Source organism: Wasmannia auropunctata, unplaced genomic scaffold, assembly GCF_000956235.1.
Source record: "Wasmannia auropunctata unplaced genomic scaffold, wasmannia.A_1.0 LD336033.1, whole genome shotgun sequence".
In the NCBI taxonomy this organism is placed as follows: Eukaryota; Metazoa; Arthropoda; class Insecta; order Hymenoptera; family Formicidae; genus Wasmannia; species Wasmannia auropunctata.
Genome location: NW_012026857.1, coordinates 285,255 through 297,857, shown reverse-complemented (window position 1 = coordinate 297,857; position 12,603 = coordinate 285,255). Strand labels below are relative to the sequence as shown.

Genomic DNA, 12,603 nt, shown 5'->3' with positions numbered 1-12,603 from the left:
GACGCTCGACCTCAATGGATGGTGCGCGCGCGCGTCAAGGGGAGGGAAAAAAAGGATCGCAAGAAACGCGGGCGATCCGCGAAAGGATGTCGCGGTTCCGGTGACTGAATGTTGCACGAGGACGGGGCACCGACGACCGAGCAAAAAATAAAAAGAACACGGGGATGTGACGAGGGGCTCCGAGGGTACAAAAACAAGGGGCGGTCGAGGTTGGGGTGGGCAACGGTGCATGGATCGAATCGCTCTATGGGAACGAAAAATTGCGTAGGAAATCGGTGGGACGCAACGAGAGAGAAGGAGACCCCTCTGATTTTTACATGGAGACAATCCGATATGATACTGGAATTAGTCATTAAGTCCGTGAAGCCAACGATCCGTAAACCGTGGTAATCCTGGGAATATTTTCTAGCTATTCTGAGAACTTTTCGTTCTGATAACGATACAGGAACAAACAATTCTGAAAATCTTCTAAAAAACAAATAATGATCAGAGTATTATAGAATTAGAACTTTCATTCATACGAAAGAGTGTTGAATATTTTAGAATGATTTAAAAATTATTTTCTAGAAGTCCCCCCCTCCCCCCTGCGGTTTTCTACGAAACCCTCAAAGGTTTCGAGAATGTAAAAGGTATTATAGACACCACTCTGACCGATACTCCTCTAAGCGAGGAAACAAGAATATGAATATTCCGAGAAAATTCTCTGAGAACGGGTATATATCCTGAGTCTCTCCTCTTTCTCGGAACGAGGTTATACCAGGAACGTTCTCCTATACACTTGTAGACCGTCCGTCCCGTTAGGGATGGGCAGCATCCCTTATACACGCTGGCCTTTTTTTTTCTCTTTCTATTTCGGAATTTCCGACGGAAAGCCTCTGAAAAGCTGACCGTCAATTGTAACGTATCTCACCCTGTTCGTTTGAAAACATGAAAATTTCACCGAACGTTCCGTCGAGACTGCTCAAGTAATACTCGCTCTCCTTTCTCCCCCCAGTTTGCTGACTACCTGAATCCGACCCTATACGCCAGGCGCAAGCAAGACGACGCGCGCGGCAGGTGTAACTAGGGCGCGACACCCATCTCGAGCCTGCAGTCGTACGGCTTGTAGGCTCGCGGGAACAAGTGCACACGCAAGTGCAGCGGGGTTGCAAAGTCCCTTTTTTTTCGTCTTCCTCTCTTGCGTGCGAGTGCAAGGACAAAGAAAGCCGGCTCACGAAAGAGCGGTCCCCACGAATAAATCCTTGCGCCCCTCCCCGACCTCGACCTTCATCCACCGCCGTTAAAAAAGAACGTAAGAAGAGGGGGCATTGTTGGATATTCGACACCCCTCTGAATATGACAATTACAGAATAATGTGTCCACAACGCGCCCGGAGGGCCAGGAATGAAGCGACGTCATTCGAAAAATCGATCGACTAATTGAATCAAGGACTTAGAGAGAGAAGGAGAGGGCGAGTCACGAGACTGCATAGAGATTCGGGACAACTATATATTGAAATGAAGTCTGTCTCATTTGAAAAAGGGTTCCATTTGAGCTGATACATAAGTCAACTGTTCAAATTTATCAATCAAAAATAGGAAAAAAACTGGGGGTGTTCCCTGAACCGAGAAAAGGGGTTTCAGCTAATTAATGTTTTATATTAGTAAACTAATTTCTTAATAAATTTATTGCAAAGCAATAATAATATTGATTTTCACAATTTTGTCAAATAAAAAATTACAGTAGCTTCTGCAGTCTAAAGTCAATATGAAAACGTATCAAATTATTTTATATTTTTGAATTTTATATATACTATATTAAATTAATTTATAGTTTATGCAATACAATAATAGTAGAGACATATACATACTTAATTATATCGTTTTTTAAATAATTATTAATATATAAAGACGTACGTGCTGAGAAACAATATCATTCTGCTGGAAAATATCCAAAATTAAATCAGCTCTTAATTACACAAAGAAAAAAATTCGATAAGAGACAGTAGTCTGAGATATCTCCTCTTATAATGCGGCCATAATCGTGCTTGTGGCGCACGAACGCACGTAATTTACCCTATCTTCATGAAAATCAAAACTCCGAGTTGGCAAGAGTGCAAATCGCTGTCCGAGAATCCCGACATTCTTGTAACGGATATATCCTGACGATCGCGCGATTGTAAATCGACACACGTAATAAAAGGAAAGATGATAAGGCAAGGGAAAACAGATACGTTTCAACAGTTGTTACCGTTACATGGTGGCAAATTTCGTAAACCGCTTTCTATATATTTAACTTTCTGTTTACTTAGGAGAGCTGATAAGAGAGCTGACCATAAAAAAATGTCCATGGCCATAAAAAATTGTAAGTGATAAACGGATGGCATTTTTGATAAAACAAATTTACATTTGAATTAAGAGAGTTGTATGTAAAATAAGGTGAAAAAAAATTCGATGCATTCTATATACGTTCGCGTGATGCACAAGAAATTAGGTTTTTGAAAATAAAGCCTGCCGGCTAATAAGTTCGATGATATGGATTTTGACACGGTTCAAGTACGACTGAATGTACATTAATTAACGAAAGGAAACAGGAACGGCGGAGAGATGCGTAATGCAATGATTTCAGTTCACCGTGGAAGAACAGGAAAAAGGAAACCCCCATCGTTTTATAGTCGCGATACACGGAAACCCCTTTTCTCGGTTCAGGGAACACCCCCAGTTTTTTTCCTACACTCCAAACTTTGCATTATTCAAAGGGAATAATCAGATAATACGAGAAATATAAAAGGGCAAAAGTCGAAAAGTTGGAAAAAATTTTCCATTCGAACGATCGGGGAAAAGTTAACATCGAGTAAAAACATTCGGAATCAGATAATAAAACATTCGTTGGGGAAACACATAGGCGAGAATTCTTGGGGGAGATTAGAAAATTCGGGGTTCGGGGGCATCATGAGAGTCCAGGAAACGCCAAGAAGATAAAACGAATTAACAGGAAGCTCAGAATCCACGCGACGTGGCTGAAGATTGAAAAATCGGGGTATTCGATGCGTAACGTATATATTAACCCCGTACCGCTGTTTATCTACATTCTCCCTTCGCCTACGACCATCATCATCATCACCGTAATGATCATCATCATCGCCATCGCCACCATAATTGGCGCCGCTTCAACCCCTCGCGGGTACCGCGATAAAATCGTCACGCTACTCTTAATCAGGCGGGAGGGCGAGAGAGCCCGCAGGAAGTCGCATGTAAATTCTCATCGGAACGCACGTGGGTACGGTCGACGTGTCGACGCTTCGTTGCGTGCACGCACTTGTCGCCCGCGTGTATTGCAGCCCTCCGCGCCGCGCACTCCACCCCGCCCCTCTTTACCCCCCTGTCCCACACCGTGCCCTCTTTGCTCCGGATGCTTTTCGAATCCACATGCACTACTTTTTATGAAGTCGAGACACTCGAGTCCTTGAACGACGAGGGTTGCGATATCGAAAGGATATCTCGTGTGACCCTCTTTTTTCTCTAATCTCTCACGGTAATCGGAGAAATAAGTGATATATTCAGAACGAAGACAAATATATCGTTATAAAAGGAACATACGTAAAAAGTTCTTAGAGAAAAATTCGATTTCAGTCAGCCTGAAGCGTGATCGAAGAGAGTAATTCAACGATTTGTTTTTTAATAGAACGTTAATATCGTGAATAGAGTTTTTAAAACGATGGGTTTAAAATAAATACAACGCACGTGTAATTTCTGTTCTACAGTGAAAGATGTAATCGCTCTATCTCATCGTCAATTGACTCAAAACATTCCGCATTTCCATGAAAAAAGTTGAAGAAGGAAACGGTGTTTACGTAACTATATACGGGGTGTCATTATCGGAGCTTCTCCCATAAACGAGAGAGGCGTGGCGATAGAGCTCCTTGACACCTCGTGTGTGGAATAAACACTCGAAATCTCGTGTGAAGGCCCTTGGCACCGAGTTGCGAAACGCGGAGCCAAGTCCAATCCCGAGGCTCGAGTGCGCCTATATCTTCTAAGATAACACGAATCCTCCGTTAACTGTATCGAGATAACTCGGATAGAACGGCGTGCTCCGCGGCGAGATGTCTATTTATTACCGTGAAATTTCGGTTTTGAGATTACAATTGGAACGCGCGCGCGTATGTGTTATCAAAAGAGATAAAAATGGTTTTTTTTTCCAGAAAAAATGAAGAAATACCGAAGATAATTTTTCTCATTATTTTACCCCAACGAACAGTTTTGCTATACTAATTCACATATTTTTTTTCCTCACATATCCGCCTCTCCGTATATCGCGGATGTAACGACGCGACTTTTCCTACCACTTGAAAAATTCGTCGGAAAAAAAAATCACGAGACACGGCACTGCGCGTTTATACGCACGCACGCACGAACGCACGCACGCACTCAGGCATACAAAGTACAAAAACTCACCCACACACCGGCAGCACCCCGACGTGACTCACGAACACGTCGCGCATCCACAGCCAGCGCCTCCTTGTCGGGGGGGCGCGCGCGCGCGCGCGCGGGGGACGTACAGGTTGCACAATTCTCGTTATCACACCACAAAGTTGCGTCGATCGACTTAATTACCGCGGCGCGACGCAGCATCAACGTCCGTTACCCTCCTCTCGCCCCTCAAACCCCTCTTAGCCGATGAGGCGGAGCACAAGAGCGCTAAAAGAGACACGTGCTCCGAGACTCCAAATCCATCCACAACGTCGTGGGCGCGCGGAGGTTGTTACCGACGGTGAGACAACGGGGTGCGGGAACGAGGGAACGTAGGTAGGAATCGTAAATGAGGCGAAGTGGATCACCGTCGACCGGGGTCGCCGAGGAAGGAAAAAACTGTGAACGGAGCAGCACGAAGTACACGCACGCACGCACGCGGCTTCAATGAGCGCGCGACTGACGACTAGCGAGGGGGAGGATGCCCGGCGGACGGACGGACGGACGCGACCGAAGACGACCGAGCTCCACCGAGCGCCGGGCTGAAGTCGGCCTCGACACCCTGGGGCGTATCGGCGCCTATGGGCAGCGCCGAAGCCGACCGCGCGACACGTCCGAGGGAGCGGCGGCGGGTGAGGGGGAGGGTAATGGAAGGGTAGGGTAGAGAGGCACGTCGGGGGAGAGAGAGAGGAGGAGAAGGAAGGAAGAGAGAGAGGGGGGAGGGATTTACGCAACCCTCTCCCGAGCGAAAAATCCACGTCGAGAAGCACGCCGCCCGTCGATGCGCCGATAAGCCACGTAGTACCCTCGGACCACGCTCTCTCCGTCTCTTTCTTCCTTAGGGGAAGGAGGGAGGACGAAAGAGACTGAGAGAGAGAGAGAGAGGGAATTCTTTCTATATCGCGGTTTCGCTTCGTGGAAAAGAAACTACCTCGAAACTAACCTCTACCATTCCTGCCCCGCCGATTCGTCGCTGTTAACCCTTCCGACGCAGCCACGTAGGAACGCGCGCGGCGGTACATACATGCATACGTAAACACAGACACGCGCGCGAGCGCGGCTATACACTCGCGATAACTCACGGGGCTGAGCACCGCGCGCACGAATGCTCCACACGAACGGCAATCCAGTCGAGGTGGAAGAAAATGAAGAACCGAGATGGGTACAAGGGTCGAATGCAGAAACGGTGGGAGGGTGCAAAGAGGGAGAATGGCATGGAAGCAAAGAGAGAGAGAGAGACAGAAACGGGGGAAGGGAGGGGGAGGCGTAAAGAGGTGTATACGTGTCGCGCGAGGGAGGAAACGAGAGAAAGATTGTCTGGTCGCGTTGGCAATATCGATTCGCGAGGGTGGCTCACGATGGCAACGACCCTGCTCGATGTCTCGTTTCGATTTGTGTCTCGTTTTGCGAGCGCCGCCGTCACCGTCGAACGATTCGCATATTTCTCGGAGCTTATCGACACCGCCCGGTCCTGACCGACGACACCCGAGCGCGCGGGCACACCTCGATTCTTTCTTTTCTTCGTCGCCTCTTTGTCGAATGACGAGAGGAGTTAGCAAAAATAAATTACGACAATACAACACGACGTGACACGATGAGGAGGGCGACGAGAAGGCGCTCGTCAAAGATCGGATGTTACCGCCTGGTTAGACGCGCGGGCGTCACGACGCGCACCACTCGCACTTACCTTGGCATCCTCGCTGTTAAACGAGGACGACGACAACGACGACGACACACGGGGGGATGAGAAACAGAGGTGCGAGAAGATCCGTTTTCCGTGGCGCGCGCGTTAAGGACGTCCAACTTGGCCCGTGCGCAGCACTAGGACGCCATGTCAGCAAGTCGAGGCGCGGACGGACTCTCTCGGGGCAGATACGTACGCGCGGGCCGAGCGTACGTACACGTATACGCCGCGAGCCACGCACACTCGCGTCGAACGTCGTGCGCGAGAGCGAGACGGAAGGCGCACGCACACCACGCCGTTGACCAACCCGCGCGAGCCGTGCCGGGGAATTTCTGCTGCGCCACCGAACGGCCGTCACGGAACCTCGCCTACGCCCGCCTAGCCAACCAAGCCAGCCACGGACGTGTCTTCCACTCGCAGTACCCTTCACCCGTCGTCGTGCGGCACCGCACCGCACCGCGACGCGCAGACAGCAGCAGCAGCAGCAGCGAGCGCGACGCACACCCGCCCGAGTGTACGAACGAACGAATGTACGCTGCTCGCTCGCTTCCTCGCTCACGCGCCCTCGTTCAACCAAACGAACCACCGTGCCCGACGACGGCCGAGTCGAGCCGAACCGTGGCTCCGAAGTCGAGGAGTCGCGGACGCGCGCTTCGCAACCTCCCGCAAGAGCGCAAACTTCTACCACCACCGCCACCTAGAGACGCGACGCGACGCAACGCGACGGAACGAAACGTAGCCGCAGAGAGCTCCCCCACTACACCCTCTCGCGCGCTCTCTACCCTGGCGGAGCCTCTCGCTCGCTCCCCCACCCCCGCACCCTACGCAGCGCGCTCCCCGCGCACCCCCGGCTCGCTCCCGCCGTCCTACTCGCTACCACTTGTCTCGTCTCTCCCTCTCTCTTCATTCCGTCCCCGTCTCACTCTCCGCGCGCGCGCGACGACGCGCCTCTCTCCGTCGCGAATGTGAAACTCCCCCCCTTATCCCTCGCTTCACCCTCTCCTATGTGTTGCTTCTTCCTCACGTTGTTAGCCCCCGCAAGGAACGGACAACTCTCTCTCGTTTCCTCTCGTATTCTTATTGCACGTCACGTTGTCCTCGTTCGACGCCTGCGAGACCTGTAAACCGCGTCTCGCTTCTGTCCGTTCTACTTTGGACTCCCTCGATCACCCTCGAAAAAGGGCACTTGCTTTCGCCCCTTTGTTCTCACGCTCTCAGATCCGGAGAGACGGCCGCCCGCTTCGCCCGTCCCCATGCGCGACGCCCTCGTATCCGTGGGTTTTTTTTTTCCCGTAACGCACCCTCCTCCCCTCGACGCTGCGCGATCTGTATAGTTCCGTTTCTCAAGTTTATACGCGCTGCGCGCGCGTAATCTCGATGAATCTCTCGTCAACGAGAATGCCGCGCGTACGATATCGTCGTTGAAACTTTAGCAGGGCCAAGTTTCCCCGAGTTTCCTGAATTACCCTTCGACCTTGAAATCGACTCCGTCGCGTCGCAAACTATCGCGCGTCGGGTCGACTCGGTTACCGAGAAACTTCATCCTCCGTCGCGAAAGTGCTGACCATTTCGGGTGGGTATGGGGCGAGGGTCAAGGCGGAGGACGAGAGAGAAACGGAGAAGACCAAAGTCCTTTCCTACGAGGAGGAGGTCGGAGGGGTGGGGATGGACCGGCCCCGAACGTCGCGGGGATGCACGTGGAGAGGGATGCGACGAGGTGACTCCCCCGCCACTTCCTCCCCTGGCCGCGGGACAGGAAATTCGCGAGCGCGGAACGCGCGGACCAGAGGGCGAGAGGGGCGGGAAGGGAAGGTGTGCGGTGGTGTCGTCGCGGGTTAGTAGCGAGAGCGCGATTCGCGCGCCTGCGCACTTTTTTCTGCCAGACAGCGGCGGCAGCGGCGGCGAACCGCGTCCATCTCTCTCGCTTTCTCTCTCGCTCTCTCTTTCTCTCTTGCCGTCGCCGCCGCTGCCGCTGCCGCCGCCGCCGCCGCCACGAGGTCGCTTCGCAACGGAACCTCAAGTTGTGCGCCAACCTACCCGACCACTGTTGCGTGTCCGGCAGCAAGTCTCTGCCCGGTTGAAATTGCCCGCTGGTGGATGCTCCGCTCCAAAGTTCCAATGTTCCTCTTCACCCGTCCGAATCTCGTCGACAAAATCGACGTTCCGTTGAAGATACAGCCGTGTATAGCCCTGAGTAGTTTCCCGCGTTGTCCCTCCGGCGAAATTGCTACGCTGGCAACAGGACCGGCGACGCGTTCACCCCGCACGCGTGCCTCGCGTCGCAAATACGCCGCACGCCGTCGCCGCGACTTTACGTCGCGCTCCGCGACTGTCCTTCTCTCTTTCTCTCTCGCTCTCCTACTCTCCCCCTTATCTCCTTCGTTCTGCCCCTCCACCCTTTGGCAGTCGCGTTTAACGGGACGTCCGTGCCATTTCGCGTGGCCAGACGAATGCAAGGGGGAGCTCTAACGCGATATACATATATACATGCAATGTGTATTTATACATTTGTATTCTCGCAGCATGCCCGAGGGTTGCTCTCTCTCTCTCCTTCTCTGCGTGCTCTTTTCTCAAGTGAGTGCAAACAAACGCGCGCGGGGCGATAGGATCCTCGCCGAGATCTTTTCGGTCGACTGATAAAAAGGCACCGAGGCGGCCGCCTTGTCACGATGGACGCAAGAGTGGCGTACACTGTCGGACAAAAAAAAAGTGCCTGGAAGGGGAAGCTGCGGAGAGAGACTCTCGGGGCAACGGCGGTGGCGGCGACGGTGGTAGGTGGAGGGGGTGAGGACGACGATGGTAATATCGCGGGGCAGGGGGGAGTTCGGGGGTAAACGAAACACGTATAGACGGCGTGGGTCGGGGTGAAGGGGAGTCACCACCATCTCTGATGCCGCCGCCGCCGCCGCCTCCGCCACTGTCGTTTGACTCTTGCGACTACTGTTGCTGATCGTCTAGTGTCCTTGGCTCCGCTCTAGCGAGACTCTAGCTAGTTCTAGCTCGGAACGTGCGCGCGCGCTCATTCGCTCGCTTCCACGAGAAACTCGGCTGACTCTCCTACCACTCTTTCGTTGCGCGCCCACGGCCAGGGCTGTATCGCTCGGGGCTGCTATGCCTTTCCCCCTTCCTACCATCTTATCCTTATTCGATCCGTTCTCTCTTTCCGTCTGACGTTTCCTCTGTCGCAAGAGAACTCGCTGTATATTGCACAAACTTGATCGTTATTTTTCTTCGAGGGTTAATGTTCGGCATTACGATTTAATTTAACCGGCACAATTCCTCTGTACAAAATACATTTTTTTTTCTTTTATGTATACATGCGTATACTAATAGAGAATATTAATGAATAACAAAAGTATATGAGAATTTTTACTGTACAGTTTTTAGCGACAACCCTATTACAATTATCGGCGCCCAGCGTGTCGCGCGCCCATCTAGAACCGGGATTCTGGCCCTGGCGCGTCTAGGAAGCTTAGAAACCTCGGCGAGAGTAGAAGGAACACTTGGAGTAGGCGAGCGAGATGGAGGGAGGGAAGGGAAATGACAGCAATGGCGTCATTGCTTGCGCGCGCGGAGGAGAAGGAGGGGGAGAGGGCTGTCTTCGCGTTACCGCGGGGTGGAGGGCCGCCGCGGAGCGCGGCGGGGGCACGGAGGGATCCAAGGAGTACTACACGTGTCGCTGTAGCGCGGGGTGTTGACCCCAAATAGCTTTTTTAACGTGACGTAACCGCGAAAGGGTTGAGAAACGGCCGTGGCGACTGCCGACGCCGACTTCGCCTCGAACTCGGAAGAAAGAGCAAAAGAGAGAGAAAAGAGAGAGGGAGGGAGAGGGAGAAAGAGCCAAGCCTTCTCTCGCGTCTTACCAGGCCTTGTCTTGCCTTGCCTTGCCTTGCCCGGCTCCTTGCCTTCCAGCGCGACTCCCCGTTATATGCACGCCACGGAACGATCCTTTCGTACTTTGAAACGCGCCTCCGCGTTTCTGACTGACGTCCAAAAAACACGGTCGATTTATTTTGCAGGGTAGATCAAACGTTTTTCTTTTCTGTAACATACGATAAATGCAAAACATTTTATACCTCTTTCAATTTCTGACTTGCATCAGAGAAAAATGTTATTATCTTTACTCCTTTCAGTTTCTAAGACAACTCTTAATGACGTCTTTAAAATGACTCTTGTTAAAATAGCACAGGAAAGACTCTCTGCGAGAGTATCTAGATGGTATCTGCAACAATATTTCTACGTCACGCAACACGCGTGTCCGCGCGTGGGGACACAGGCGAAAGTATGAAACATTATTTACTTCGGGATAAATAATGAATCTCTTGTCGAAGTGACAGGAGAGCCGCGGTGAAAAGACTCTTCTTTCTTTCTAGAGAATCGGACGCAGTCGGCGAACGCGCGGCTGTCGAGTATTTTCACGAGCTGCTCGGCAATGTCGCGTTCATCCGGAAACAAACTGCGCACTCGCGGATCCGAGTGAATTTACATTTGTTATTCGCAAATCGAGATTGCAGACACGCAGGTCGTGGTGATGAGGCAGGTCCCTGCGAACGGGTCGCCGAGGGTGGCGCACCTCATGACAAACGCGCACGATTGCAACAGTGTTCGGATACATTTCCGGAAAACTAACGAGCCGTGGCGGTGCGCCAAAGAGCGCGAACAAACGTGAAACGAGAGGTAAAGAGGAAGAGAGAGAGAGAGAGAGGATGAGCTGCGAGCCGTTCTCATGAGAAATTTAAATTGTAAACACATATGAAAAATGTAAATTGTAAACATATATGAAAAATCTAAATTGTAAACATGTATGAGAAATCTAAATTTTAAACATATATGAAAAATCTAAATTGTAAACATATATGTATACATATATACCTAAATCGAACGTCGGAATAAAGATATGAATAGAAATAAGGCGTTTTCTCGTCACGTTTCAAATTCTTTCTTTCAAAACGAGAAACGCGCGGATGTCACCTCGGATTTCCGACATCGAGAGAGAACTTGGCTGATATTGTGAAAATGATATCAATCGTTTTAAACGGCGAGGGAGGGGGGTGGGAGATAGTAGGGGCAACACGAGGAGACTATAGTAGGGGGAACGGGTTAGTGTTAATGTTAAATGTTAATGCGTCGCGCAACCGCGTGCCGCCGGCAGCGAAGCTAACGGGTGGCGTCCTATATATCGAATGTCTCCTCTCCCCGTCTTCCTTCTCAATGGTCCTAATTAGTGTACACATAAGGTTCGTGTGGTTACGACACGCCGCCAGTGCCGTTCGCTCCAACTGGGAACCATATGCGACCCCGGGGGGGTTAAGTGTCGTCTTAACCTCTTTACCGCGTGCCGTGTTTGAATTCTCCTCGGATCGACCGGGCGGCGATCCGATGGCGATCTCTCGACGACATGGAGTGTCAATGACACCGATCATCAGCGGGGCAATTAAACACGGGGATCTGCATATCGGGAGCCGTATAAAGCGGCGCGGCCGCAGTCTCCCTATAAGAACCTCGACTAAATTTCGGCTTAACTTAATCGGCGATCAAGTCGAGCGGCGGAATTGCTTGGAACAAAGTTTCTAAAACTACGATTCATTATTTTTAATCTTATCTTCTTCTCACGCAACATAAAAAAATTAATGCGGATTGTCTAATGAGTTATATAACGGTCAAGTTTAGCTGTATAGTCGACGTTTGGTCGTAGTCATCCTAATCGTTCTGATAATATTTGAACTCTTCGGACGATTTAATCTCGTCTGGATTTCTACGATTCGAAAGATCCGTGAAACGTCTTCGTAGTTTCAAATTGACGATCGGAAAATTCCGATTTACGGATTTCTCCCAATCACTCCCACGAGTAGTGGCGATCGTTTGAAACAAAAACTCCTTCGTCGAATGCATTCGGCTTGGATGAGTCATCGGGTGAGGATCATCAAGAGCGGACTGTGTAAATTCGCCTTAACGCCACGCCACGTATACAGACGCGTGACTATCTTATCAGGCTCGGCTACACCCCGTAGAGGCGTGAACGATATTTTTTTTTTTTTCGGCTGGCTGGTAGCACTCTCGACGGTGCCAGCGCTGCGCGGCCCTTCTAAGGTCAACGTAGGGTTTTGAGGTCACGGCGAATAGAAAGGACGTGAGATACCAGTTCCCGCTGAGGGAACTGACGTCCCGACGATTCCAAGGCGCGTTGCGCGCCTTCATATGCCAGATATCCTTATCCGTATCGTCGTGACCGCAAAGGATATTCCGAGAAACCGCGACTGCAGAAGGAAATGGTACGTCGGCTCTCCTTTCATTTCGTTTCGCTCGCTCCTGCGGATCACGCAATCGTCACTCGACACGATTGTCGCGGATGATTCATTCCGAATAAAGGGAAAAAGAATAATCGCGAAATGTTTCCACAGAGAAATTATCCGCGGAGTTACCAGAAAATTATTCACTTCTGTCATTTCAATAAGTGAACGATAATTT

General features: G+C 50.9%; 1 protein-coding gene across 4 annotated transcripts in view; it reads right to left on the bottom strand.

Moving 5' to 3' along the window:
* The window catches only part of LOC105452310 (protein tramtrack, beta isoform), a 46,033-nt gene extending 37,563 nt beyond the window's left edge, over window positions 1–8,470 (bottom strand). The window contains exon 1 of one of the 4 annotated variants that reach the window (XM_011693291.1): window positions 8,173–8,470. The gene's annotated coding sequence lies outside the window, so the exon portion shown is untranslated. Of the gene's footprint in view, window positions 1–4,436; window positions 5,097–6,138; window positions 6,764–8,172 lie in introns of those variants that run through there. The other 3 variants (XM_011693289.1, XM_011693292.1, XM_011693290.1) reach the window with 3 other exon arrangements.
* Between the last annotated feature and the right edge of the window lie 4,133 nt (window positions 8,471–12,603).